Raw genomic sequence first — 27,702 nt, 5'->3', positions numbered from 1 at the left:
AACGGACACTGAAAGAATATATGTTCGTGTGCATGAGCCCTAAGAATGTTGCAGATCTCTTAGTAATCGAGCCCCACTGAACCATTCATTTCTATGAGGCCAAGCACACGTGTATTTTATTACGGATCCATGTGGCCATTCGGCAAATGATAGAACATGTCCTTTTCCGGGCCATATTATGGATGAGAATACCCATATGTATTGATGGGAGTGAGAAAATACGGACTGCCCGTGGAAGGAATAATTTACATTGCTTCTTTTGTACTGTTTTTTTTTTTACTACTTTATTTGCACCCTGTTCCCGAAATATGTTGTTATACAGACACATGCAGGAGATTTGTAAGCAGGAGTTAAGGTGAAATTCCTAGCGGTTTTATATTCTTAGCTGAAACTTCCTGGACATGGACTGAATGTAACAGGAAACATGAAGTGGCGGAGTGCAGACACCAGGCAGCACTAATAGTGTGAGGCTCTGATGGCTCAGCCTGCTCACAGGAGGAGCTCTGCTGACACGTCAGAAAAGGCTGAGGCACTTGTAAACACATAGCAGGCGAACCCTAGGAAAAGGAAGACAGAGTGCAAACCTCTCACACCGCCGCCTGCATGGTATGTAATGTCCTATTTACCCTTTCTGATCCATGAGAGTCAGGACTGAGAGGAGCCTGGAGTTACACAACTTGGGAACAAGCACGGCAGCTGCTTGTAGAGGAGCTCCTCATGATATCAGAGGACTGAGGGGGGTTTATTTCAAGTTAGGGAAAGTTATGGTGGGTGCAACTCCTGGACTGGGAGAGAAGTCACGACAGACGTGCATACTAGTCCGTAAGATAGAGCCGCCGGTAGCCGTAGATTGGATCTCTATAACGCTAATGATGTGAAAAGTAGACCGTCTGTCCAGAAGGCATGTCTTAGTAGTGCCGCTTGTGGGTACCGGAGCAAGGCGGTCACTTTTCTCATCATTTTAGGTGTCCTATCTCTCAAAAAGTCTATTTCGTAATTGCTATGACAGGTTGTGGCTTACTACTCTGCTTTCTAACGACATAAAAATTGATAATTTGTTCATATATCTGATAAATATTTCTGACACAGATTATTTGGGTATAAAATTCTGTATTGTGAGGCCTCATGCACACAACTGTATGTTTCAACCGTGTACTATCTGGATTTTTTGGCAGATGGTACACTGACCCATTCATTTCTATGGGACCATGTACACATCCATATTTTTCGCAGACCCGCAAATTATGGAACATGTCCTATTCTTGACTGTATTGCGGATGGCTTTTTCAGTATTTTGCGGTCGGCAAAAAAACAGATCCGCAAAAAATACGGATGACGTCCGTGTGCATTCTGTTTTTTTTGCAGAACGGAACATCTGGCCCCTAATAGAACAATACTATCCTTGTCCGTTATACTGACAATAATAGGACATGTTCTATCTTTGAACGGAAATACTGAAATGGAAGGCATAGAGAGTACCTTACTTTTTTTTGAGGATCTATTGAAATGAATGGAAAATTGGAAAATAGAATGTAAACGGAAAAAAAAAAAACGGGTGCAAGAGGCATGCGGTCGTGGGCATGAAGCTTTAGGCCTCTTGCACACAAACGTATTTTCTTTCCGTGTCCGTTCCCGTTTTTTTTTGCGGACCATTTACAGAACCATTCATTTGAATGGGTCCACAGAAAAATCGGAAGGTACTCCGTATGCATACCATTTTCATATTTCTGTTCCGCAAAAAAATAGAACATGTCCTATTCTTGTCTGCATCACGTACAAGGATAGGACTGTTCTATTAGGGGCCAGCTGTTCCGTTCCATAAAATACAGAATGCACACGGATGTCATCCGTATTTTTTGCAGACTGCAAAATACATATGGTCGTGTGCAAGAGGCCTAACACTATGCTTTCCTGCTAGCTTCTCCTGTGAGCACTGGTCATCACAAGACATTTTGGTTTGTTTTCCACTAACTTGCAGCTGATTCTTATATATTCTGGCAGTATAACATATGACGTATTATTTGTAATGGGTGTCCACTGTCCAGGTCTTGATTGTGTAAGGGCTCATGCACATGAACCTATTTTCTTTCTGTGTCCGGTCCGTTTTTTTTTTTTTTTTGCGTGCATTCCATTTCCGTATGTCCTTTCTGCAAAGAAATAGAACATGTCCTATTATTGTCCACATAAGGACAAGGATAGGACTGTTCTAGGGGCCAGCTGTTCCGTTCCGCAAAATACAGAATGCACACAAATGTCATCCATATTTTTTGCGGATCCATTTTTGCGGACCTCAAAATACATACGGTCGTGTGCATGAGCCCTAAGGCTTATGTCTGCCTTAGGGCTCACGCATATGGCTGATGCCTAGCCGTTCCGTGCATTGGGGACCGAAAATGCACTGGCAACATCCGTGTGGTTTCCGCAACCAGATGCAGACCCATTAAACTTGAACTTTTTTTTTGCGGTGCGGAGAGACTGAGAGAAACCCCACAGAAGCACTCAGCCCAGCCGACACGCGTTCGTGTGCATGAGCCCTTAGGCGCAGTGTAATTTGCTGATGTATCTTGCCTTTGAATGTCCTGAACTGGCGATTCCAGCAGTGACATGATGTCATTGGAAGGAGAAGGTTTATTGGCAGAAAGACTGGATTACAAATAGTTCTTACATGCTTCCATAGCTGCAAGCGAGGGTGGGAAATGGAATGATTACTATGAAGTTATTATTTACAGTTTTTGGCATGATGACAAGTTTCTAAAATCGGCTATTTCTCATACAGCAAATGAGCAAAAATAGTTGAATTGTCTTGTGAAGGGTTAGTAACCCCATGTCTGACTACAGTTAGAATTCATAGATGAGTTTTTCTACAAATATAAGTTAGGAAATATCAATATTCTGCCCCCCCTTCCCCCCTACCATGGGGGTCCTCCACTGAAAAAAGTGGCCTTAGTAACTAGTGAGCTGCAAGGCTACTATAGGGCTCCTTCACACAAGTGAGTTTTCTATCCGTGTAGCAAAACTATAGCATCTGGATGGAATTCTGACCCATTCATTTCAATGGGTCTGTGCACCTGAGAATTGTAGGCTCTGTAGAAGAGAATGGGAATTGCGCGAAAAATGGAAGACATTCAGAGATGTAGATTTATTCTTTAGTTTTTCTGAAAAAATGCATGCCATCCGGACAGAAAAAACCACACGCTGAAGGCAATCACAGACAAAACTGATTGAACTTGCATGCAGACCATCAGTTTTTTTCCCTGAACAGTTCCTGACACACTTTGTATCGCTCGCGTGAAAGAGGTCGTACTCACAACCCTACGCTGGGCATGTACCGCATCACTTCTCCATTCATTTAAATGTAGACCAGGGGCTGCAGTACCTTTGTACTATTGATCAGAGGTCGAACCCCAATGATCAGTGAATTGTTGCATATCCTCGTGATACTGTATATAGAAGTCCTCATGCCCATGGCCGTATGTTCAGTCGGCATCCGATCCGCATTTTTATTTTTCATTCATTTCAATGAGGCCGCAAAAGATGCAGACAGCACACCGTGTGATGTCCGCATCCGTATGTCTGTTCCGCTTTGTGGACAAGGATGGGATACTTCTGCAGGAGTTAAAAAAGAAATGGCGGCATGCACTTTGCCAGTTCCGCGATTTGTGGATAGCAAAACGGATACGGTCAATGTTTGTTGGTTGACAGACAGGCAGCATCTGTAAACTCTTCCTTTAGGGTCCATTCACACGTCCGTTTTTTCTTTCCTGATCTGTTCCGTTTTTTCAGGAACAGATCTGGACCAGATCTGGACCCATTTATTTTCAATGGGTCCTGAAAAAAAACGGACAGCACAATGTCAGATTTTTTTCAGGACCCATTGAAAATGAATGGGTCCAGATCTGGTCCAGATCTGTTCCTGAAAAAACGGAACAGATCAGGAAAGAAACAACGGACGTGTGAATGGACCCTTACTGCAACAATCTGAGCAGGTGTACGGTAACAATGACAAATGGCAATAGTTCTCCCTCATTGTACTTACCGTATGTGCGTGTGTGTGTATATATATATATATATATATATATATATAATATCTAAGGAGTCTCTGGATGACAGTTTCTTGATTGAATTGATAAAAATGCTGTCAACAGACTCCATATAACAGAATGAGGCCTCATTCAAACTGTTTTAGCATCCGTATAACTGCGGCAAATATGAGCCCTGACCACAGACCTCAAGCAGAACCTGCAGCATCATGGATCCGTACCGTGCTGTTACGCTAGGTTCACACTTCTGTTAGTCCGTCTGGTAGGCTGTTCCAGCATAAATTCTGGCTGTCGGCAGGACAAAAAAACTCTCCATAGAGCTGTATTTGTCCCGACATTTACCCCGTAAAGCAGTCGGATCCCATTCTAGTCAATGCGGATCCAGCAGTGAACAGCACTATCCAGCAATACTGGATACGGGGGATTTCATAATGCAGATGTGAATATACCCTTAGTTTGGGTCATTGTTGTCCCTTTGCAAGTAGTCTTTCTTTACACCAAGTGCCCTGTTCCTAGTGTAAGGCCATGCCAGGCTGCTCCGCTTTATAGCACCAATGCCCTGCAATGGCAATAGGCTGTACTTGCCAATGGAGTAAGGCTTCGTTCACATCACCGTTCAGCCTTTCCGTTCTCCTGCTCCGTTTAGGAGCAGGAGAATGGAAAGGACGGATTCGGCACATAACTTAGCCAAACGGAGCCTAACGACCCCATAGACTACAATGGTGAAGATTTTTGAAGCGGAGACAAAAATCCTGCATGCACAACTTTTGTCTCCGCTCCAAAATCATCTTCTGAGCAGAAACCTAACGGACCCCATTATAGTCTATGGGGTCCTTATGTAGTGTCCCACTAGGTAGGGGTGGGCACTACACAAGGGTCAATTGGTGTGCGCGTTACTCCTACTCACAAGGGACAGAAATGTTATATTTAATTATGCATTTAATGTATTTTCTAATGTGTTTTTATATGCAATGTTCCCCTGTATGATGCAATAGCAGGCCTAGTTGGGTGTAGTTAGACATCCCAGACACTAGAGGGAGATAGGGAGCCCCTAGTATAAATGTCCAGGCCTAGATAGGGAGAGTTAGTGCAGAGTCAGGAGTCTGAGAAGACAGAAGTGAGAAGGCACCAGCCCAGGATATGCTGAGGGCCTCCTCCTGACATGCAGCTGAGCAGTCCTGGTTTCTAGCTGCACCAAGGGGCTAGATGAAGTGCAGCCTGCTTGGAGACCGAGTTCATTCCAGGGGACTAGAGGAGTTACCTCGTCAGCCTGAAGCTCCTGAGGCTAAGCTTAGCTCAGTTGAGACACCCCAGTAGCAGGACAGAACCTCCTGGGAGAAACCCACAGCCCTTCACCAGACAAGTCAGGATATCACAAGTAAAGATAAGTAACACTGATGGGCAGATGCTTTAGAAAGTAAAGCAAGGATCTAATACAAGAGGAAGATATAGTTTTTACCAAGGATTTAAGCCACCATTTAGGCATCCGGGCCTTGGGATAGAAAGCCAGACAGGAGTTCTAGAAAGAACAGTGTACGCTATTTCTGAGGAAAGGTACAACCTGATTCTGAGTGCATTGTGGATTTACCCTCTGAGTATCTTGCATAATCAATACCTGCCATCTTGTGAAATAAGCCTACTTGTGAAGCTTGTGATCTAAAGGACTGTGTTACCATCTGTATGTACAAAGTTGGACTGTTAAGTAAAGCAACGTTTGGTTTACTATACCACCCGTGTACCTCACTTATTCCAACTATCAACCGGTGTGCCACCGTCAAAGGCACTGGCGTCACGAACCTTAAAGGGACCTTGCCCCAGGCACTCAAAATACCCGTAACATCCAGGGCACCTCATCCACCATCAGGCCTGGTCCCTACATACAGAGTTTGCCCCAGAGGAACCGTGTCTACCTCTCCTTCACTGCCACATGCCTGCCCAGGGTTCTCCAATACAGTGAGCAACCCTCGATTGCCCATAACCGTGACCTCACTTCGCTATACCCTGCAGGTCTGGAGTGTTGCACTTAGGTTCCGTTCGGCTCAGTTATGTGCCCAATCCGTCCTTTCCGTTCTTCTGCTCCTAAACGGAGCAGGAGAACAGTATGGCTGAATGGTGATGTGAACAAAGCCTTACTGGCATCCAAGCAGTCTGGATGCAAAATGGGTGGCAGTAAATAGTGTCTCACCAACTCTCTGTGTTGAGGCCACAGTCTTTTCTCCGGTGTCACAGAGATCACACTGCTACACCTTTTGTATGCAGTAGGGCACAGTGAAAATAACCTATACCTCTACACATGTTTTTTTTTACAACAAAAGTCATTGGATAAAGCATGCCACCATATGTGCACACAGTTCCATACCCTGGAGCCTTATGTTAGAGGTATATGTCTAGGAGTACTGTTGATGTATACTTCTGACATAGCCAAAGTAAAGAGATGTGAACAAAGCCTTAAGGCCTCATGCACACGACCGTTGTTCGGGTCCGCATACGAGCCGCAGTATTTGCGGCTCGGGTGCAGAACCATTCACTTCAATGGGGCCGCAAAAGATGCAGACAGCACTCCGTGTGCTGTCCGCATCCGTTGCTCCGTTCCGTAGCCCCACAAAAAAAATATAACATCGCCTATTCTTGTCCGTTTTGCGGACAAGAATAGGTATTTCTACAATGGGCTGCCCGTTCTGTCCCGCAAATTGCGGAAGGCACACTGGCGGCTTCCGTTTTTTGCGGACTGCAAAAAAAACGGCACGGTCGTGTGCATGAGGGGTTTTCCAGGATCTTGCTATTGATGGCCTAACCTCAGGATTGGCCATCAATATCTGTCTGACATGTCTGAAACCTCCACATCTACCAATCACCTGGTCTGTAGTAGAAGTGAATGACAGCAGCACTGCCAGCTCTGGGGCTATGTAGTTTTGTGCCAGTGCTAACCCCGAAACACCTGATCAGCAGGGGTGCAGGGTGTTGGACCCCAGCAAACAGATATTGATGGCTTATCCTGACGATAGGCCTTCAATAGTAAAATCCTGGAAACCCCTTCAAAGGGAACCTGTCAGCGGCAAAAAACACCCAAAACGGCAAGCAGTACCTTCAAGTAGGCGGCAGTGTGTTTCTAATGATGATTTTCTTCCTACAGTCACATGCGGTAAAAGCAGGAAAAAACGTTCTTTTATCCCCTGAGCACGCTATTTTCGGGTAACGCTTGAAGTGAAGGGGGCAGTGGCTTCCTTGCTTCAAGTCAAGGTAACTGACAACGCTTATGCAGGGAGTTCGGCTGGCTTTGCCGAACAGCTGTCTGTCCGTCACAGGCGAAGAGGTAGGCAAGGGGGTATAGTGTTGTGTCTGTGTACCCTTGACTTCAAGCGTGACTCGACAATAGCGCGCTCAGGGGATAAAAGAACATTTTTTTCCTGCTTTTACCGCATGTGACTGCAGGAAGAAAATCATCATTAGAAACACACTGCTGACTACTTGAAGGTACTGCTGGTGGTTTGGGGTGGTTTTTGCCCTGACAGGTTCCCTTTAAGGTACAGTCACACATAGCGTAAATGGTGTGGATTCCCCACTATAGACATTTGTGCAGAACATCTGCAGCATTTAAAATGCACAGAAAAAAAAAAAAATGAAAACCTTTCAGTTGTTGTCCATGGGATCATAAATTTCCACACTGTAGATGTTGGCACTGAATACCACAGCATTCCCTTCAGGTTTTGCGTTGGCACTGCTGTGATAAACCCCCCCATAGTACATGCTGGTTTCATCTCTTTCCTAGATAACACACAGCTCCTGCCCACATGATCAACTTATCAGGCTAGACCACCTTCTTCCATTACTCCATGGTCCAGTTTTGGTGTTTATATGCTCATTATAGGTACTTTTGACTGTGGACAAGGGTCAGCATTGGTTCCCTGTCTAGTCTGTGGCTACACAGCCCTATACGCAGCGAGCTGTGATGCCCAGTGTGTCCTGGCACCTTTCTCTCATAGCCAGCACGTTTTCACGTTGTGGCGAAACCAACCTCGCCACTGGGATTTGGAGAGGCCTGTTTACCAGCCTCTTGCCTCAGGATTATGGCCCATACTAACTTTAAAGGAGAAGACAGACCGTCCGCACAGCTTCGGCGGTTCGTGGGGTCTGCAGTGCGTACGGTGTCAAGTGGAGTGCTTGGAGTCCTCGGAAAGCACTAGGAGCATCTATCGACGGAGGTACCCAGTCGGGGTGCCAGGAGATCCGTTACATTTGGTGGCAAGCAGTGGGATGGCGTCCTAGTGTGAGGAGAAGCAGCTCGGAGACACCGTTCGTGGAGTATATTGAGGGCAACGCTAGTATCCGTACAGCGCCCCTGGCTACAGCAGCAGGATGGAATCAACTAGTCTTTGGACAGCAATCTATGACGAGGAGGAGGAGGCAGCCGCAGACTACAGGGATGCAGACAGAAAGGAAGTCTGGTATGATGCCCTGGAAAATGCCCAGCGGCGGCGAGGTGAGTCTCCCCAGTTATGAGCAGCAGTTACAGAAGCGTGTGGCGATGCGGATGGGTCTCTTGGGAGAGCAGCCCCTGGATGACTGGGTAACAGAGCTCCAGAGCCTGGTATGTAAGGAGCTTTGGCTAGAGGACGCTTACCAGGCCCTAAGGTGGCATGTCATTCAACATTCCCCCTGGGCAGCTGAGCATGACAAGCCAGAGGCAGAGGAGTTTTATGGTCCTGGCTTGTTATGGGAGTCTTTTGCAGAGCCTGACTTCAGGAGCCCTGCACAGTCCAGACTTCAGAACATTTTCTACGAGAGGGAGGCTAGGCTGGATTGACAAGAAAGACCTGGCTCACCTAGCAACCCTGGAGTGGGAACTGGAGCAGGACTACCGAGATCTCTTCCACTCCATTGAGAGGGCTCAGCGAGAGAGCAGAGTGTCAGACCCAGGTCCAGAGCCCTTCAGCTGGGAGGATATTGTGGAGGTGTACTGGGAGGACCCGACTGAAGTATCTCCTGCTTCAGTACCAGCTACAGAGGTAGGGGACCTCATAGACTGGTCCAAGGGGAAAACCCATATGGCAGGTGGAGATGGGACCGAGCCATCCCCAACGGCAGCCGGAGTTTCAGGGAGTAGGGACAGTTGGTCCTGCTCCCCAGCGGCAGTATGTTTTGCAGGGAGAGGAGATCATTGTCTCCATTCCCCAGCGGCAGTGTACTTTGAAGGGAGAGGAGACAACCGGTCTCTCTCCCCAACCACAGGGGGACAGCACCCCTAACTCCGATAGTGCAGATGGGACCGCGGTCTCTGCACCAGGCCTACCGGGATGCTGGATGGCCGGTTCAGATCCCCCACCAACCCTGCAGGAATGCCAGGAGGAGGAGGTAAGCGATTCCTCCTCTCCACAGCCGATCTGCAACAAGGTCCTGGGGATAGGATTCCCTGACCACATCCCAGCAGAAGAGCTGGCATCTGGGCAGAGCGCAGTTGGCCTCTGCCCTCCCCTATCCTCTTCTCCAGAGCCGGACATCCCACAGGCTACCCCAGCGGAAGCGCTGGCATCTGGGAAGAGCGTAGTTGGCCTCTGCCCTCCTCTATCCTCTTCTCCAGAGGCTGACTTTCCACAGGCTACCCCAGCGGAAGCGCTGGCATCTGGGCAGAGCGCAGTCGGCCTCTGCCCTCCCCTATCCTCTTCTCCAGAGCCGGACTTCCCACAGGCTACCCCAGCGGAAGAGCTGGCATCGGGGCAGAGCGCAGTCGCTCTGCCCACCAAGTACCTACAGCTCCAAGCTAGAGAGCAACAAGGAAGCAAGGAGTAGCAGATGCCCACTCAACAGCTGGGGACATACAGAACACAGCCAGGCCCCAAGATTCAACAGGTCCCGTATTGGGTTGTGGTTGGACTGCCAGACTAACTCAGGTACTGACCGTGAGGTCAGGTATCTGGTTAGTCTTCCCTGGAAGGGGGAGATGTGTGGCGAAACCAACCTCGCCACTGGGTTTTGGAGAGGCCTGTTTACCAGCCTCTTGCCTCAGGATTATGGCCCATACTAACTTTAAAGGAGAAGACAGACCGGCCGCACAGCTTAAATCTGTCTTTGGAATTGTATTTTATGTTATTATGCGTTCGGTTAAATTGTATGTTATGTGAGGGTACCCAGATAGCTAATATTATTGTATTCGTGTTTTCTGAGTGCCATTCACCTAATGATATGCACTCAGACTTGAGCTATCTGGGGATATGTTAAATGTCTGTGTTTGCTGTGGGGGTGTGACATTGTGTGTTTGGGTGGTGATTCCTGTCCTGTTGTCTCCACATGTGTATTGGCGATTTCCCTTTGTCCTGAGAGATAATTGGATTGCTCCTCGGGTGTCGCCAGGGCAGAGAGGAGGAAACCATGATGCATTGTGGGGATGTGTTGTGTCTGTGTATCCTGAATTGCTGCATATCTGTCCTGTGTCACAGTCTCCCTTCTGGTCCCCTAGGGGCGTGGCCACCAGATGGGGACCTGCATAAATACGTGCGAGTAGCCCTCAATAAAGTGTTCCTGTTTTATCCTTCATCATGTTGAGGCTGGTGTTTGGATAACTGATCAAAACTGGGGGATTGCTATACACTGAAGATTTGCTATACTCCCCTGGCATAACTACTAGCTCTTGTAAGAGCTGTTCCTGCTCTCTGGAGGTAGGAGAGGTTCACCCATTGGAGCCTGGAGCCTTGTCGTAGGTCCAGGGTGGGTAGGAGACGGTGAGACCTCAACCAAGCTTCGGCAGTTCGTGGGGTCTGCAGTGCGTATGGTGTCAAGTGGAGTGCTTGAAGTCCTCGGAAACAACTAGGAGCATCTATCGACGGAGGTACCCGGTCGGGGTGCCAGGAGATCCGTTACACACGTTTTTCAGCAGTTTGTGCTGCAGTAGCTTTCCTGTGGGATCGGATCAGACAGACTAGCCTTGGTTTCCCATTTACCAGTTATCCTTCCTTGGACCACATTTGGTAGGTACTGACCACTGCACACCAGGAACACAAGACCTGACCTATTGGAGACTCTATGACTTCTGACCCAGTCTATGGAAATTTCTATGCAACCTTTTTGGAGATTTTAAGACAGTTGCACTTAAGCTTGCACAGAACAAAGGCCCTGTTTTGTCAGCAGGAGACTTTTGCCTATTTGTGTACAGGTAACTGTCCGTGCGCCAAATTTATGAAAGTGGTGCACAGCACTTTTTAAATTTGGCACAGGCAAACTATCACATTCTGAGTTAGAGTACCTTTACACAGAACGATTATCTGACAGCCGATCGGGGAAGAACGTTTGTACAGATGCTTGTTCCCGATAATCTAATCGTGTAAAAGGTGCCAGGTGCTCGTCTTTCTTCCCAAACTCATCGTTCCTGCGCAGCAGATCGTGCTGTATCAACAATGATCTGCTGCGCTGGAGCAATGATTTTCTATAAGGACAATCGTTCGCCTGTCCCCATACAGCGGAGGTGATTACTGCGTGTAAATGCAGCAGTCGCCTGACTGTGATCGGGAGCATCCGCGGTTAGCAAAGTCAAAATGCTTATGTGTATAAGGTCTAAAGGTGAGAAAAAATCTGTTTAGGTTTCTTAGACACGTAAAGGGAGTAACTCCTTTTTAAATGTCAAATTGAAGGAAGCAAAAAAAACATCACTCCTGTCTTGTTACAGGCACATTGTTCTCAACCTTGTGTTCATGGGGATGTTCTGCTGCTCGGCTATGACTCAGCATGCACAGAGGTTCCTTCATGTGGCCAGTTGTACGGCTGAGTTTCAATGTTTTGCTGGGATACCGAGCAGTTACTAAAACAATTCTCATATGGTTTGCATTAGCAGAGTATGCACAAATCTGAATGAAAAATACCCATGTTGTATGTAGGGTAATTCAGTTTTGCAGGTTATTCTGCTTCCAAGATTTCATATACTGCACGGAAATGTTTTAAACAGTTTGCATATATTTCAGTTTACTTCCCCCTTTTATGTAATTAACACCCCCACATCGCTGTTGAGCTGTTTGCAGAGGCCGATACCCTCCGATGAGCAGTGCAGCCGCTTCACAGCATGCCAAGCACAGCGTCATACATTGTATGGTGGGTGTGCTTGGTATTTCAGTCTACGCCCATTCACTGGAATAGGACTGAGCTGCATAGAGGCCATGTGGCCGATGAACATGATGTCACAGGACTAGGAAAAGGCCACAGCCCTCACTGGAGTGCCACGGCTTCTTCAAACAGTTTGCCGGTTGTCGGAACCCCACCGATCTGATATTGATGACTTAGGCCTCATGCACATGACCGTTGTTTCATTCCGTGTCCGTTGTTCAGTTTTTCGTGATTTTTTGCGGACCCATTGACTTTCAATGGGTCCGTTGAAAACTCGGCTAATGCACCGTTTGTCATCCACGTCCCCGAGATCCGTGGTTTCAGTCCGTCAAAAAAATATAACCTGTCCTATTTTTTTTCACGGAAAACGCTTCGCGGACCTATTCAAGTCAATGGGTCTGTTAAAAAACGCGGAGGCACACAAGATTGTCACCCGCGTCCGTTTTTTTCCTATCATTTGCATGGCAAACTTGACTTTTTTTTACTTTCCTTCATGTCTGGAGATCCTCCAAAAATAAAGGAAGACACACGGAAACAAAAACGGATCACGGAACAACGGAGCCCCATTTTGCGGAACGGAACACAACAACGGTCGTGTGCATGAGGGCTTATCCTGAGAATGGGTCATTGGTCATCATTATTCCCTTTTAAATTTGTAATAATTGTGATATGTCGGCTCCTATATGATCCAGGTTTATAACTATATAACATAAGTGACTGATTTTCTTCTTGTGTTCTACAGTATTTATGGTGTTTGTTCCTCTAGAAATATTTTCCCACATTTGAATATTAATTTGAATTACATGTATTATTATTTATTTGAAATGAATTAATTGCATGGCCCTGTACATGTGTCAAGGTGAAGGGGAGAAACCTATCATAAAATAAATCATTTAGTAATAATAATTGGCACAGACAGTAATTCTGGTAGATATGGAATGGAAATTGGCACACGTCCTTCTAAGTATCACTTATTTGCTTCTCTGCTGCTTTTTATTCTTAGGCTAGGGCTACACGACGACATGTGTCGCGGGACAATTTTTATAATGATAGGCGACTGATAGGCGACTGCGACACACCAGTAGCAAAATATCTATCCGAGATGGATTTTTCTGCGACTGTCACATCGCAGCATGTCGTAGTGCGACACCATAGACTATCACGGTCCGAGGCCCCATTCAAGTCAATGGGTCCGCAAAAAATATGAAACATATCCGTATGTCATCCGTATTTTGCGGATCTATACTGTAGAATGCTATGCCCAGCCCATATTGCTCATGTGTTTGGTGATTAATAAGTTACTGTTTCCGATCTTCAAAAAATGGATCGCATACAGAAACCATACAGATATGTTTTGTGAAATAACGGAACGGAAGATAACTTAAATCAGAGAAAAAAAAACTCTGATACGGAACAACGGATCCGTGAAAAACGGACCGCAAAACAACAACAGTCGTGTGCATGAGCCCTTAGCATGTCACCAACAGCTTGTTAGGGGTCTGCACAAAAGGGGGCTAGATACCGATCAGCTGTTCTAAACCCAGGCTATCAACAAAACATGAGCCTGTATCAACCAGCGGGATGGAGAGTTGATGGGGAATATTTCATATACTTCCCTCCACAGCGGTAATTTGACATTTTAAAAGGAGCTGAATAACCAGACAACCCATTAACCTGAGGGCTTCTCTTCTTCCCTTTACATATCTAAATAAGAAACTGAAATAGATTCTTATTCACCTTTAAATTATGCAGGAAAACGTTAGCATATAAAGTAGAAAGCTGAAGTTGGACTATAGTAAAAGTAATATGTTATATATTCCTAACCAAAGTTAGAGGGGCATTACGATTATTACGTTAAGAGCTCATGCACACGACCGTATGTATTTTGCGGTCCGCAAAAAATGGATCCACAAAAAATGACATCCGTGTGCATTACGTATTTTGCGGAATGGAACAGCTGGCCCCTAATAGAACAGTACTATCCTTGTCCGTAATGCGGGCAATAATAGGACATGTTCTGTTTTTTTTTTTTTTGCGGAACGGAAATGCAGACATACGGAAATGGAATGCACACTTTTTTTGCGGATCCATTAAAATGAATGGTTCCGCAAAAAAAACGTAACGGACACGGAAAGAAAATACGTTTGTGTGCATGAACCCTAAGTTAGATTGGTGGGGGTCCTACCACTGAGACTCCCACTAGTCATGGGAAACCCCATAGACCCCTAAAATGAACGTAGTGGCAGTTCAAACATGCTCCCTGCCACTCCGTTCATCTCTACAGGAGTTCCAGAGACAGTGATTTACAGGCCAAGGCTATCTCCTGAACCTGCCTCGGTTAATTTCAGAGGGCTCGGAGGGGTACGGGGTACTTGTTCTCGTGATCCTTGGGGTTCCAGTGGTAGGATCTCCAGCAACCTAATAGTTTTCTCCTATCTTGTGGACTGGGTATACCTTGTAACAACTGGAAAAAAACCTTTATTACCATACAGAGGCAATCAACACATGTAAACGTGAAACCTAGCAAGACGTATGTACCACAGAGGTAGACCATGGGCTATGGGAGAACTTGTACAAGGATCCGCTTCTCAAAGCATTGACAATAATGGCAATTTCTGCTGTGGGGTCCCTTTACAGTCTGTGCGTTCCCCAATACATAGCTTCCTACATCCCGCTGTAATAGTACCAGTATTTCCAAAGAAAGATGACTGGTCACCTGTCCTTAGGGTAGACTTTACAGATATATTCTGTCCTTCAGCAGCACGTTACAAATACATGTTCCTGATGAACTAGGGTCAATTTAAGAAGAGGACACATTTTGTTTCCCTCTGCAGATTATTATTTTTTTTTTTAGGTTTATATCCGCTTTCAGGGAAATCCATCCCTTCCTGAACTCCCCTACGATATTTCCTGTAAAGATTTGTAATGAGTTTTTTGGAATTTGACATCAGCTTAGAAACATGACTTTTATAGTGGGCTGAAAATGCAATGTACCATTTCTGGAGTCCGAAAAACATGAAGTGAAGCCAAACATTTCTCAGATGTACCAGGTTGCCAAATATGCATTCCACAATAATTCCACGCTGGGAAAACATGAAAGATCTGTGCTGTATTCCCAGATAGATGGTAACTGTTTCCTTTTCGGTCAGGCATTTGTATGGTGACCTGACGGCTCCTAAGAATTTTTTATGTGTGTTTTATTGCAACTATTAAAGTAACAGACCTTAACGACACGTTGGCAGATCACTGTAGAAAAGACGATCCAATAGGTTTGTTTTAAAGTATCGCGTTGCACTTCTATTGGAATACTGAATCTCATATATAGTAATTTCCTAATATACTTTGTATAAACTACAAATTGGCGTGGTAATGAAAAGCAGGAAGTGCTCAACCCCATATGCAGTGGCGCATCTATACCGGGGGGGGGGGGCAGATCCTGCACTTGTGGCCCGTTGCTAATGGCAATCCCAGCAAAAATGAATACAATGGAGGATGCCCGCAGCGGACCACAAGTACCACAATAGACGACCTACACAGGATAGCAAATTTGTGGATGTGATAAACAATCAAACAAAATTACAATAACTTTTACAAAGACAGGTGCACTCTGCGGTCTTACTAAACCCTCATACTGATGATAAATTGAGAGATTAGCCAACATATCCTACTGTGGAGGACATGTCTGAGCCCCAGCGCCGCTCCAAGGTTTCTCAAGTAGCCCGGGACCTAACTCTAAACCTACCTGTGCCATATGGGCAATACCAGGAGCCAGTGGGCAGGGCCGATCCTAGGGTCACAGGCGCCTGGGTGCAGAAATATTTCTGGCGCCCCCACATGGGCGTGGTTATCTTACTAACTCCTCCCCTTTACAATGTTTCTATGGCAACAACTTCAGCCCCACCCCCTTGCAGTCTAGGGGCGGAGCCAAACCCGGAAGCACAATTGAGGGGCAGGGCCAGCCACCAGTAAGATAGGAAGGCTTCAGCCAACACACAAGCTTTGCAACAATATAGGAAGCTACAGAAAAGTCTTATAATATCCTCAGTGGATCTCAACCTCCCAATCCTCCACACCCTGTACAGGTCAGTGCCCCCGAAATTGCACTCACAGTTCTCCAGCAACTCTGGCAAATACCACCTATTCCGTACAGGGTGGGTTTACATCTGCGTTATGCCATTCCGTTATAGGTTCCGTTTCAAACGGAATGGCCAGATGGAATGCAAAACGGAAACCTTTAAGGGTCCATTCACACGTCCGTTGTTTCTTTCCTGATCTGTTCCGTTTTTTGCGGAACAGATCTGGACCAGTTCTGTACCCATTCATTTTCAATGGGTCCTGAAAAAAAATCTGAAATTGAGCTGTCCGATTTTTTTCAGGACCCATTGAAAATGAATGGGTCCAGATCTGTTCCGCAAAAAACGTAACAGATCAAGAAAGAAACAACGGACGTGTGAATGGACCCTAAGAGGCATTCCGTTTTGCTCTGTCCTAATAGAAGTTTATGAGAAAGCATAACGGATCAGTCTGGGTCCCCTTATGCAAGACGGACTTTGTTTTCAGTCTTGCATAACAGGAACCAGATGGATCAGTTTTGATTCCCATAGACTTTTAAGAGGACGGAGAGCAAACGGAAAGCCTCTTGCGGAGTCTGCACTGTACGAGAGAGAGATAGCAGTGGCTGTAAAGGGAAAAGTTCCAGAGCACAATGACAGCCCCAGAGCCTTTCTGCTGCCTGACCAACCGTATGCTGCCACAGCGCCAGCCCAGCCTGCAGGACATCAGAGAGGCCTGGGGTCCACATTATAGCACCACTACATTTACTTATTATCAAAAAGCATCATACATAACCAAGCAAAAGCCAGAATATAATAAAAGACAAAAACATTAAACTACATTTATAATAAAACAATTTACTTACAAAAGAAGCGATTCAGTTGTCTGCTGTACCGTCCTCTGCTTGCTTCCACTGATTATGTGCCCTCCTTTCTGTCTCTCCTCAGTGCGCAGGCGCACTGTTATGGGGGATCTGTGGATGACAGTATGACACACTGTTATGGGGGATCTGTGGATGACAGTATGACGCACTGTTATGGGGGATCTGTGGATGACGCACTGTTAGGGGGCATCTGTGGATGACGCACTGTTATGGGGGATCTGTGGATGACACACTGTTATGGGCATCAGTGGATGACGCACTGTTATGGGGGATCTGTGTATGACGCACTGTTAGGGGGCATCTGTGGATGACGCACTGTTATGGGGGATCTGTGGATGACACACTGTTATGGGCATCAGTGGATTACACACGGTTATGGGGGCATCTGTGGATGACACACTGTTATGGGCATCAGTGGATTACACACGGTTATGGGGGCATCTGTGGATGACACTGTTATGGAACTTATGGGGACATCTGTGGGTGACACACTGTTATGGGGCATCTGTGGATGACACTGTTATAGGTGGCCGGGGGATCTGTGGATGACACACATATATGGCAGGCAGCGCAAGCATCTTGTGCTATATAAATGTGTCATCATCCACATATCACTTCTCCTCCCCCCCCCCCCCCATAACAGTGTCCCACCCTATTGTAAGACGTCCGTTCCTTTATGTAAGTGAGCTATTGAGCTTGTAAATAAACTTGTGCAAAGTATATGAGTAGTTAGTAACTACTCATATAGTTTGCAGTTTGCACAAGTTTATTTACAAGCTCGTCGTCGGGGCTCTATGCCGGAAGAATACTGATCAGGATTTTCCTAATGCATTCTGAATGGACAGTCCGTCCTTCAGGATGCATCAGGATGTCTTCCGTTCCGGAACGGAACGTTTTTTGGCCGCAGCAAATAGCGCAGCATGCTGCGCTTTTTGCTCCGGCCAAAAATCCGGAACACTTGCCGCAAGGCCGGATCCGGAATGAATGCCCATTGAAAGGCATTGATCCGGATCCGGCCTTAAGCTAAACGTCGTTTCGGCGCATTGCCGGATGCGACGTTTAGCTTTTTCTCAATGGTTACCATGGCTGCCGGGACGCTAAAGTCCTGGCAGCCATGGTAAAGTGTAGTGGGGAGCGGGGAGCAGCATACTTACCGTCCGTGCGGCTCCCGGGGCGCTCCAGAGTGACGTCAGGGCGCCCCAAGCGCATGGATCACGTGATCGCATGTACACGTCATCCGTGCGCCTGGGGCGCTCTGACGTCATTCTGGAGCGCCCCGGGAGCCGCACGGATGGTAAGTATGCCGCTCCCCCGCTCCCCACTACTACTATGGCAACCAGGACTTTAATAGCGTCCTCGGTGCCATAGTAACACTGAAAGCATTTTGAAGACGGATCCGTCTTCAAATGCTTTCAGTACACTTGCGTTTTTCCGGATCCGGCGTGTAATTCCGGCAAGTGGAGTACACGCCGGATCCGGACAACGCAAGTGTGAAAGAGGCCTTACATAAGTTACTATCTTATCTAATATAATCTATCACTAATCATCACTATTCAGTTAATTCACTAACTTACTGCCTGGGACAGTCAGGAGTCAGGACTCAGTCAGGAGGACAGTAGTTGGCACTACTAGGGCGCAGGGGCGGGCACTGGCAGGCAGAAGCTGGTGGCGTGACTGGCGTGGCACTGGCAGTGCTCCAGTCCCGCTCTTCAATATTCAAAATTGGCGGCCGGCGGCAGCGTAACTGTAACATGACGTGACGACGGTGACGTCACTCACTACGTTACGTCGCAGTGAGCGACGTTACGCTGCCGGCCGCCGGAAGATGGGAGGCAGTCAGGCGGAGCACAGGAGGCGGAGCACAGGAGGCGGAGCACGGAGGCAGAGCACAGGAGGCGGACTACAGGAGGCGGACTACAGGAGGCGGTCTCAGTCTCACACGTGAGTCAGTTAGTATATGTGTGTGTCTGTTCTTTGTGTCAGTGTCACAGTGGGCTGGCAGGAGGCGGAGCGGAGCAGTCACAGACAGTGACAGGGGTGTGAATTGATTAGGCCATACCCGGCCGGCCGGCGGCCGGCAGTCACGGACTCGTCTCACTCACACAGTGTCACGGCACACCCCCGGCCCCACTCGAACCCTGAGGCTGAGGCGGCCCGGCCCACCGGGCGGTCCGGAGGTGGTTAAAAAAAAAAAAAAAGTCAAAAAAAAAAAAAAGTCCCGGCGGCTCGCTCGGCGCCTTTCGGGTGACAGCGCTGGGGTGCGGGGCACCCACTGCACCCCGTGTAGGATCGGCCCTGCCAGTGGGCAAATTACAGGCACGCAAGGTCTGACTCGCAGCAAACTCCCAGTTACCTCCAGCATGTGACCATCCATACAATGGGAGGAGGGAGAGAGCTCTGAGCCCCACCAAAGACTGGCTGATATAGCCCGGGCCTCACATGTGCACCACAATGCTGCCTGTAGATGGAAATAAAGGCACATTCAGACTAGGAGTTTCTACACCTCCAAACAATTCTATATATAAACTACAAATTGGCATGGTAATAAAAAGCAGGAAGTGCTTAACCCCATATGCAACCCCCTAATATACTTTGTATCAAAATCACTCCCATTGTAACTGGAGAGGAGGATTCTGCTGATAGAACAGTACAGAATCTGTCAGCAGAATACTGGCTGACTATCGGGTGGGAATGTGTTGAAGGGGTTTTCCAAGTGTTGTGTTTTTTTATTTATTTATTACTGATGAGCTATCCTCTGGATAGGTCATCAGTATCTGATCGGTGGGGGTCCGACACCCAGGAGCCCTGCCGATCAGCTGTTTTTAAAAGGTAGCGGCGCTTGCCTTCTCTAGCTTTACCTAGGCCGTGTGATGTCACATTGCCGAGACGTGGTTCAGACCCTTTAGGTCCCTTTCACACGAGCGAGTTTTCCGCGCGGGTGCAATGCGCGACGTGAACGCATAGCACCTGCACTGAATCCTGACCCATTCATTTCAATGGGTCTGTGTACATGAGCATTGTTTTTCACGCATCAGTTCTGCGTTGCGTGAAAATCGCAGCATGCTCTATATTCAGTGTTTTTCACGCAGCCCTGGCCCCATAGAAGTGAATGGGGCTGCGTGAAAAACGCATTGCATCCGCAAGCAAGTGCGGGTGCAATGCGTTTTTCACTGATGGTTGCTAGGAGACGCTGTTTGTAAACCTTCAGTTTTTATCACGCGCGTGAAAAACGCATCAAAACGCATTGCACCCGCGCGGAAAAAACTGAACAACTGAACGCAATCGCAGACAAAACTGACCGAACTTGCTTGCAAAATAGTGCGAGTTTCACTGAACGCACCCTGAACGCATCCGGACCTAATCCGTCACACCCGTGTGAAAGGGGCCTTAGAGTAAATGGGGCTGGGCTGTCATACCAAGCACAGCCACTATACAATGTACGGCGCTGTGCTTGGTGAGCAGGGAGAAGGCCGTGGCGCTACTACAAGTTTTTTTTATGCCAGTCTTAGGGCTCTTTCCCACGAGCGGATGCCGTGCGGGTAATCCACTACGTGAAAGAGTCAAGCCGTGCTCTGGACAGCAAAGACACGGAGCATTGACATTATTGATAATGTTTTGTGCCTCTCTGTGATCTTTTTACTACAAAATCACAGTGAGATAAAGTTGTCACCATGATTTTGTAGTAAAAAGGTCACAGAGAGGCAAAGAGCATTCTTAATCATGTTAATGCTCCATGTCTCTGCTGTCCAATGCACGTCTTGGCTTTCTTTCACGCAGCGGATTAACCGCACGGCATCCGCTCGTGTGAAAGAGCCCTTATCTTAAAGGAGTGTATTGTGCCAGTTTTAATTTTAAAACCCACTGGCGTACAATGCAGCAGAATTATTGAGAGGTCGGTTGTGCCAGAAAATTAAAGGAGTTGTCCAGTTTTTGTTTTTTTACTGCTGCAACCGATCACTGTCTTATGCTGTACACCACTGAGGTCAGTGACTGGCTGCAGCAGTCATCTGGGTAGACAGGCATGTCACTGCTCTAGTACAGTAAGGAAAGACCAGCAGTGACCACCAGAGCCACCGCACTGGAATGGAGGGGTACGTATTGGGCAAGTACTGGGTCTTTCTTGATTTATGGCATTTTGAAAACTAGGTTAATTGTACCATAGGTGAGTGATGCTAACTTATGATATAAAGGGATTGTCCCAATATTTGAACATATCCCCTATAGACAGGATAGGGGATCTATGGGTTCCCCCTGTATGAATGAAGCTGTGGTTGAGCATATATGCGATTGTGATCAGTAGAGATATCCACTAATCAGATAGGTATCTCCTATACTGTGGGATAGGGAATATTCAGTTTAAATTTTCTGATAACCGGAGTTCCCTTTAAAGAGGTTTTGGATCCACTGCCTTAAAGGGAATCTGTCACCTGGTTTGAGCATATTAATTAAAGTGTTACTACTGCCATGTACAATAAAATACCTTATTTCTTGCTGTAGTCTTCATTTTTTGTTTCATGGTTTCATTAGCGATAAAATCCACTTTTTATGTTATACAAATGAGTGTCCAAGGTGCCCAGAGGGGCGTTATTATCCTTCTCTGGAGCCCAGTAGCTCCCCCGTACAGTGCCCAGCCCACCTTTCTTTAGAGCCCAAGCACGCCTCTTCCAGCATAAGTAACTGCCCACACCCCAACTCTTTGCCGCCACCGCCCCCCTCCGCTATGTGATTATTTGGATGTAACTACGCCCACAGATTCCTTGCGTCCGCTCGGTGAAATCTCACGCAGGCGCAGTACCGTCCACTGCCTGCGTGATGTAGAAGCTCCTGAGGGCAATAGCTTTAAATTTGTCACTGGGCTCGGCGCATGCCCAGTGACACATTTGAAGATGTTTCCCTCAGGAGCTTCTACATCGCGCACGCAGTGGACGGTACTGCGCCTGCGTGAGATTTCACATAGCGGAGGGGGGTGGCGGCAAAGAGTTCGGGTGTGGGCAGTTACTTATGCTGGAAGAGGCGTGCTTGGGCTCTACAGGAAGGCGGGCTGGGCACTGTACGGGGGAGTTACTCGGATCCAGAGAAGGATAATAACGCCCCTCTGGGCACCTTAGACGCTCATTTTCATAACATAAAAAGTGGATTTTATCGCTAATGAAAAAAAATAATTAAGACTACGGCAAGAAATAAGGTATTTTATTGTACATGGCAGTAGTAACACTTTAATTAATATGCTCAAACCAGGAGACCGATTCCCTTTTAGGCATGAGCACAATGTTTTACATTCTATAATCTTATATTTCACATTTACAAATTAAGATCCACAAAACACTGAACACAAATGAACGCTGTTCTTGTCATTGATGGCTGCAGTTAGGAGACTTCCTTAATTGTATAATTTAATTTTTATCTTGTTAATGTGTGGCATGTGAGGGGCCTTTCGTATCTCTGTGGTCTTATCAGTATGAGGCTGTGTTCAGGGCTCTGAATGTATAATATTCCTTCATTTTTTTAGGGAAATTAAATTACCCTTTTGTTCTCAGTGTGACAGCTATGTTATGCTTTGTTGCATAAATGGCACCGGACATCATTCAAAGACCTGCATTCATTTTCTGGAAAACAAAGACCCTCTTTAAAACAAATTGTGTGGCATATTTTTGCCAAGAATCTGTAAGTTATTCAACATTAATCTGAGAACAGAGACATGCTTGTGGATATAGAAGAGTCAGCCAATGTGATTTATTTTTGGGAAGTAAATTTGGGGAAATTTATTTTAACATCTTGCTTTTTTTATCTGTTGAATCATATTTTTCCACAGACAATAGGAAATAAAGAAAAGTTTTTAGTAAACCTTGTGTGTGGCAGGCGCAGCACTATGAAGTGCCTTTTGCGCTGTGGCATTAGAAGAATTCTGATATCTCTGACTTTTTAGTCTAACCAGACTGTCTATTAGGCTACATTCACACGTCAGTATTTTTCTATATCCCGAATTTCGGTCCGTTTTTTGCGGATCCGTTGTTCCTGAAAATGTTTCCGTATGCCATCCGTTTTTTGCGGATCCGCAAAAAACGGAAACATGTATAAATTTCAATAAGCAAGTAAAGTTGTTTGGATTTCTTTGAAAAAAAATTGAAAAAAAAAAAGTTTCTGTTTGCAGGATTTAATTTCCAGGAACGGAATCCGCATAAAACGGATGACATACGTAATGACATACGAATGTCTTCCGTTTTTTTTGCGGATCTATTGACTTTGTATTGTAACAGGATCCGATTTATGCAGAAAAGAATAGGACATGTTTTATATTTTTTCGGACATGCGGAACGGAACAACGGAAACGGACAGCACACATTGTGCTGTCCGATTTTTTTCAGGACCCATTGAAAATGAATGGGTCCAGATCTGGTCCAGATCTGTTCCGCAATAAACGGAACAGATCAGGAAAGAAAAAACAGGCGTGTGAATGGACCCTTACTCTGTAATTCCTCTGGCGCCTTTCTATGAAAACAGTAGGTTTAAAGAGCAGACCAAATACTTGAAATAACTTCTTTATTAACTTCAACTTTTCTTCATGTATAACACTGCCGCCTCCGCAGCAGATAGTCCTTGTACATAAAATCTGTTGAAAAGATATCACAAAATGGCAGTATGCATAAGATGGCAGTTCAACTGTTCAATCTTGTCATTCAACATAAAATGGTGGATATATTTCTCTCGAGTATCTGTACTCTCACTTTAAGTTATTTAAGCACTTTATGATCTCTCTGAGAGGTATATCTGAGGTCTAACTAATAGTTCACTTGCTTAATTTGGTCGCAATTTGCAATATGCAGTTAGCAGTAACTTTTTGCAGATTGGTTGATTATGATCTGGTATGGTTGTATGCAATTTGGATTGCAATATGGAATTTGGATTGTGAACTTTGTAGTTTGCAATTGAATTTGGTGGGACTGTAAGTAAACACACATATAACTGGTAGGAACATTATATAACTGTTTTAAATGCCTATTTTGGCCTCTCTGCTTCCATAAAACACAGCTCTTAGTGGAGTGAATGTCTGTTCAGCTTCTCTACCTGGTGAATAATCATTTCTAGCAGCTCCTGCTAGGGAATTTCCCACACAGGCAGTGTGTGAGGCTGGCTGTGATTGGCCAAGACTTCTGCCCAGCAACAACAGTTTAACTATATGCTTTCTGTTGTTTCTGCTGTTATTGAGCTTACCTCACATCCATATAATGAATCTTAACCCCTTAAGGACACGGCCCTATTTCACCTTAAGGACCAGGCCATTTTTTGCAAATCTGACCAGTGTCACTTTAAGTGCTCATAACTTTAAAACGCTTTGACTTACCCAGGCCGTTCTGAGATTGTTTTTTCGTCACATATTATACTTCATGACACTGCTAAAATTGGGTCAAAAAAGTTAATTTTTTTACATAAAAAAATACAATTTTTACCAAAATTTTTGAAAAATTAGCAAATTTAAAAGTTTCAGTTTCTCTACTTCTGTAATACATAGTAATACCCCCCAAAATTGTGATGACTTTACATTCCCCATATGTCTACTTCATGTTTGTAGCATTTTGGGAATGATATTTTATTTTTTGGGGATGTTACAAGGCTTAGAAGTTTAGAAACAAATTTTGAAATTTTTCAGAAATCTTCAAAATCCCACTTTTTATGGACCAGTTCAGGTTTGAAGTCATATTGTGAGGCTTAGATAATAGAAACCTCCCAAAAATGACCCCATTCTAGAAACTACACCCCTCAAGGTATTCGAAACTGTTTTTTCAAACTTTATTAACCATTTAGGTCTTCCACAAGAGTTAATGGCAGATGGAGAAACAATTTTGAAATTTCTATTTTTTGGAACATTTTCCAATATAATCAATTTTTTCCAGGAGTAAAACAAGGGTTAACTGTCAAACAACACTCAAAATGGGTTGCCCTGATTCTGTAGTTTGCAGAAACACCCCATATGTGGTCGTAAACTGCTGTTTGGCCGAACGGGAGCACATAGAAGGAGGGGAACACCATATGGGTTTTGGAAGGTAGATTTTGCAGGACTGGTTTTGTTTATACCATGTCCCATTTGAAGCCACCTGTTGCACCCCTAGAATAGAAATTTCAAAAAAGTGACTCCATCTAAGAAAGTACACCCCTCACGGTATTCAAAACTGGGTTTACAAACTTTGTTAACCCTTTAGGTGTTCCCCAAGAGTTAATGGCAGATGGAGAAACAATTTTAAAATTTCAATTTTTTGGAAAATTTTCCATTTTACTTTATTACTGGAAAAAATGGGTTAACAGCCAAACAAAATGGGTTGCCCTGATTCTGTAGTTTGCAGAAACACCCCATATGTGGTCGTAAACTACTATTTGGCTAAACGGCAGGACATAGAAGAAAGGGAACGTCATATGGTTTTTGGAAGGCAGATTTTGCTGGACTGGTTTATTTATACCATGTACCCTTTCAAGCCCCCTGATGCACGCCTAGAGTAGAAACTCCATAAAAGTGACCCCATCTAGGAAACTACGGGATAGGGTGGTTGTTGTTTTGGGACTATTTTTGGGGTAAATTTGATTTTTGGTTGCTCTATATTACTCTTTTTTGAGGCAATGTAACAAAAAAATATAATTCTAAAATTGTTTCTACATTCGCTATTTAGTTTTGTGGAACACCTAAAGGGTTAACATACAGGGAGTGCAGAATTATTAGGCAAGTTGTATTTTTGGGGATTAATTTTATTATTGAACAACCACCATGTTCTCAATGAACCCAAAAAACTCATTAATATCAAAGCTGAATATTTTTGGAAGTAGTTTTTAGTTTGTTTTTAGTTTTAGCTATTTTAGGGGGATATCTGTGTGTGCAGGTGACTATTACTGTGCATAATTATTAGGCAACTTAACAAAAAACAAATATATACCCATTTCAATTATTTATTTTTACCAGTGAAACCAATATAACATCTCAACATTCACAAATATACATTTCTGACATTCAAAAACAAAACAAAAACAAATCAGTGACCAATATAGCCACCTTTCTTTGCAAGGACACTCAAAAGCCTGCCATCCATGGATTCTGTCAGTGTTTTGATCTGTTCACCATCAACATTGTGTGCAGCAGCAACCACAGCCTCCCAGACACTGTTCAGAGAGGTGTACTGTTTTCCCTCCTTGTAAATCTCACATTTGATGATGGACCACAGGTTCTCAATGGGGTTCAGATCAGGTGAACAAGGAGGCCATGTCATTTTATTTTTCTTTCTTGCCAGCCACGCTGTGGAGTACTTGGACGCGTGTGATGGAGCATTGTCCTGCATGAAAATCATGTTTTTCTTGAAGGATGCAGACTTCTTCCTGTACCACTGCTTGAAGAAGGTGTCTTCCAGAAACTGGCAGTAGGACTGGGAGTTGAGCTTGACTCTATCCTCAACCCGAAAAGGCCCCACAAGCTCATCTTTGATGATACCAGCCCAAACCAGTACTCCACCTCCACCTTGCTGGCGTCTGAGTTGGACTGGAGCTCTCTGCCCTTTACCAATCCAGCCACGGGCCCATCCATCTGGCCCATCAAGACTCACTCTCATTTCATCAGTCCATAAAACCTTAGAAAAATCAGTCTTGAGATATTTCTTGGCCCAGTCTTGACGGTTCAGCTTGTGTGTCTTGTTCAGTGGTGGTCGTCTTTCAGCCTTTCTTACCTTGGCCATGTCTCTGAGTATTGCACACCTTGTGCTTTTGGGCACTCCAGTGATGTTGCAGCTCTGAAATATGGCCAAACTGGTGGCAAGTGGCATCTTGGCAGCTGCACGCTTGACTTTTCTCAGTTCATGGGCAGTTATTTTGCGCCTTGGTTTTTCCACACGCTTCTTGCGACCCTGTTGACTATTTTGAATGAAACGCTTGATTGTTCGATGATCACGCTTAAGAAGCTTTGCAATTTTAAGAGTGCTGCATCCCTCTGCAAGATATCTCACTATTTTTGACTTTTCTGAGCCTGTCAAGTCCTTCTTTTGACCCATTTTGCCAAAAGAAAAGAAAGTTGCCTAATAATTATGCACACTTGATATAGGGTGTTGATGTCATTAGACCACACCCCTTCTCATTACAGAGATGCACATCACCTAATATGCTTAATTGGTAGTAGGCTTTCGAGCCTATACAGCTTGGAGTAAGACAACATGCATAAAGAGGATGATGTGGTCAAAATACTCATTTGCCTAATAATTCTGCACTCCCTGTAGTTTGTAAAGTAACTTTTGAATACCTTGAGGGGTGTAGTTTCTTAGATGGGGTCACTTTTTTGGAGTTTCTAGTCTAGGCTACATCAGGGGGGGCTTCTAATAGGACATGGTGTAAAAAGAAAAACTGTCCATCAAAATCTGCCTTCCAGAAACCGTATAAAGTTTCCTTCGTTCTATGCCCTGCCGTGCGGCTATATAGCCATTTACGACCACATATGGGGTGTTTCTGCAAACTACAGAATCGGGGCAATAAATATTTAGTTTTGTTTGGCTGTTAACCCTTGCTTTATTACCGGCAAAATGGATTCAAATTAAAATTTTGCCCAAAAATGGGTGTTTTGGCACAGTTATTATTTAATATTTTTAACACCGTTCATCCGAGGCGTTTGGTCAA

General features: G+C 45.3%; 1 protein-coding gene across 1 annotated transcript in view; it reads left to right on the top strand.

Moving 5' to 3' along the window:
- The first annotated feature begins 457 nt into the window (after positions 1–457).
- LOC122937785 (serine/threonine-protein kinase Sgk3) overlaps positions 458–27,702 on the top strand; it is a 132,357-nt gene continuing 105,112 nt past the window's right edge. Inside the window, exon 1 of the mRNA XM_044292823.1 lies at positions 458–606. The gene's annotated coding sequence lies outside the window, so the exon portion shown is untranslated. The remainder of the gene's footprint in view (positions 607–27,702) is intronic.

Source organism: Bufo gargarizans, chromosome 5, assembly GCF_014858855.1.
Source record: "Bufo gargarizans isolate SCDJY-AF-19 chromosome 5, ASM1485885v1, whole genome shotgun sequence".
NCBI lineage: Eukaryota > Metazoa > Chordata > Amphibia > Anura > Bufonidae > Bufo > Bufo gargarizans.
This window is presented reverse-complemented; position numbering and strand designations above follow the sequence as displayed.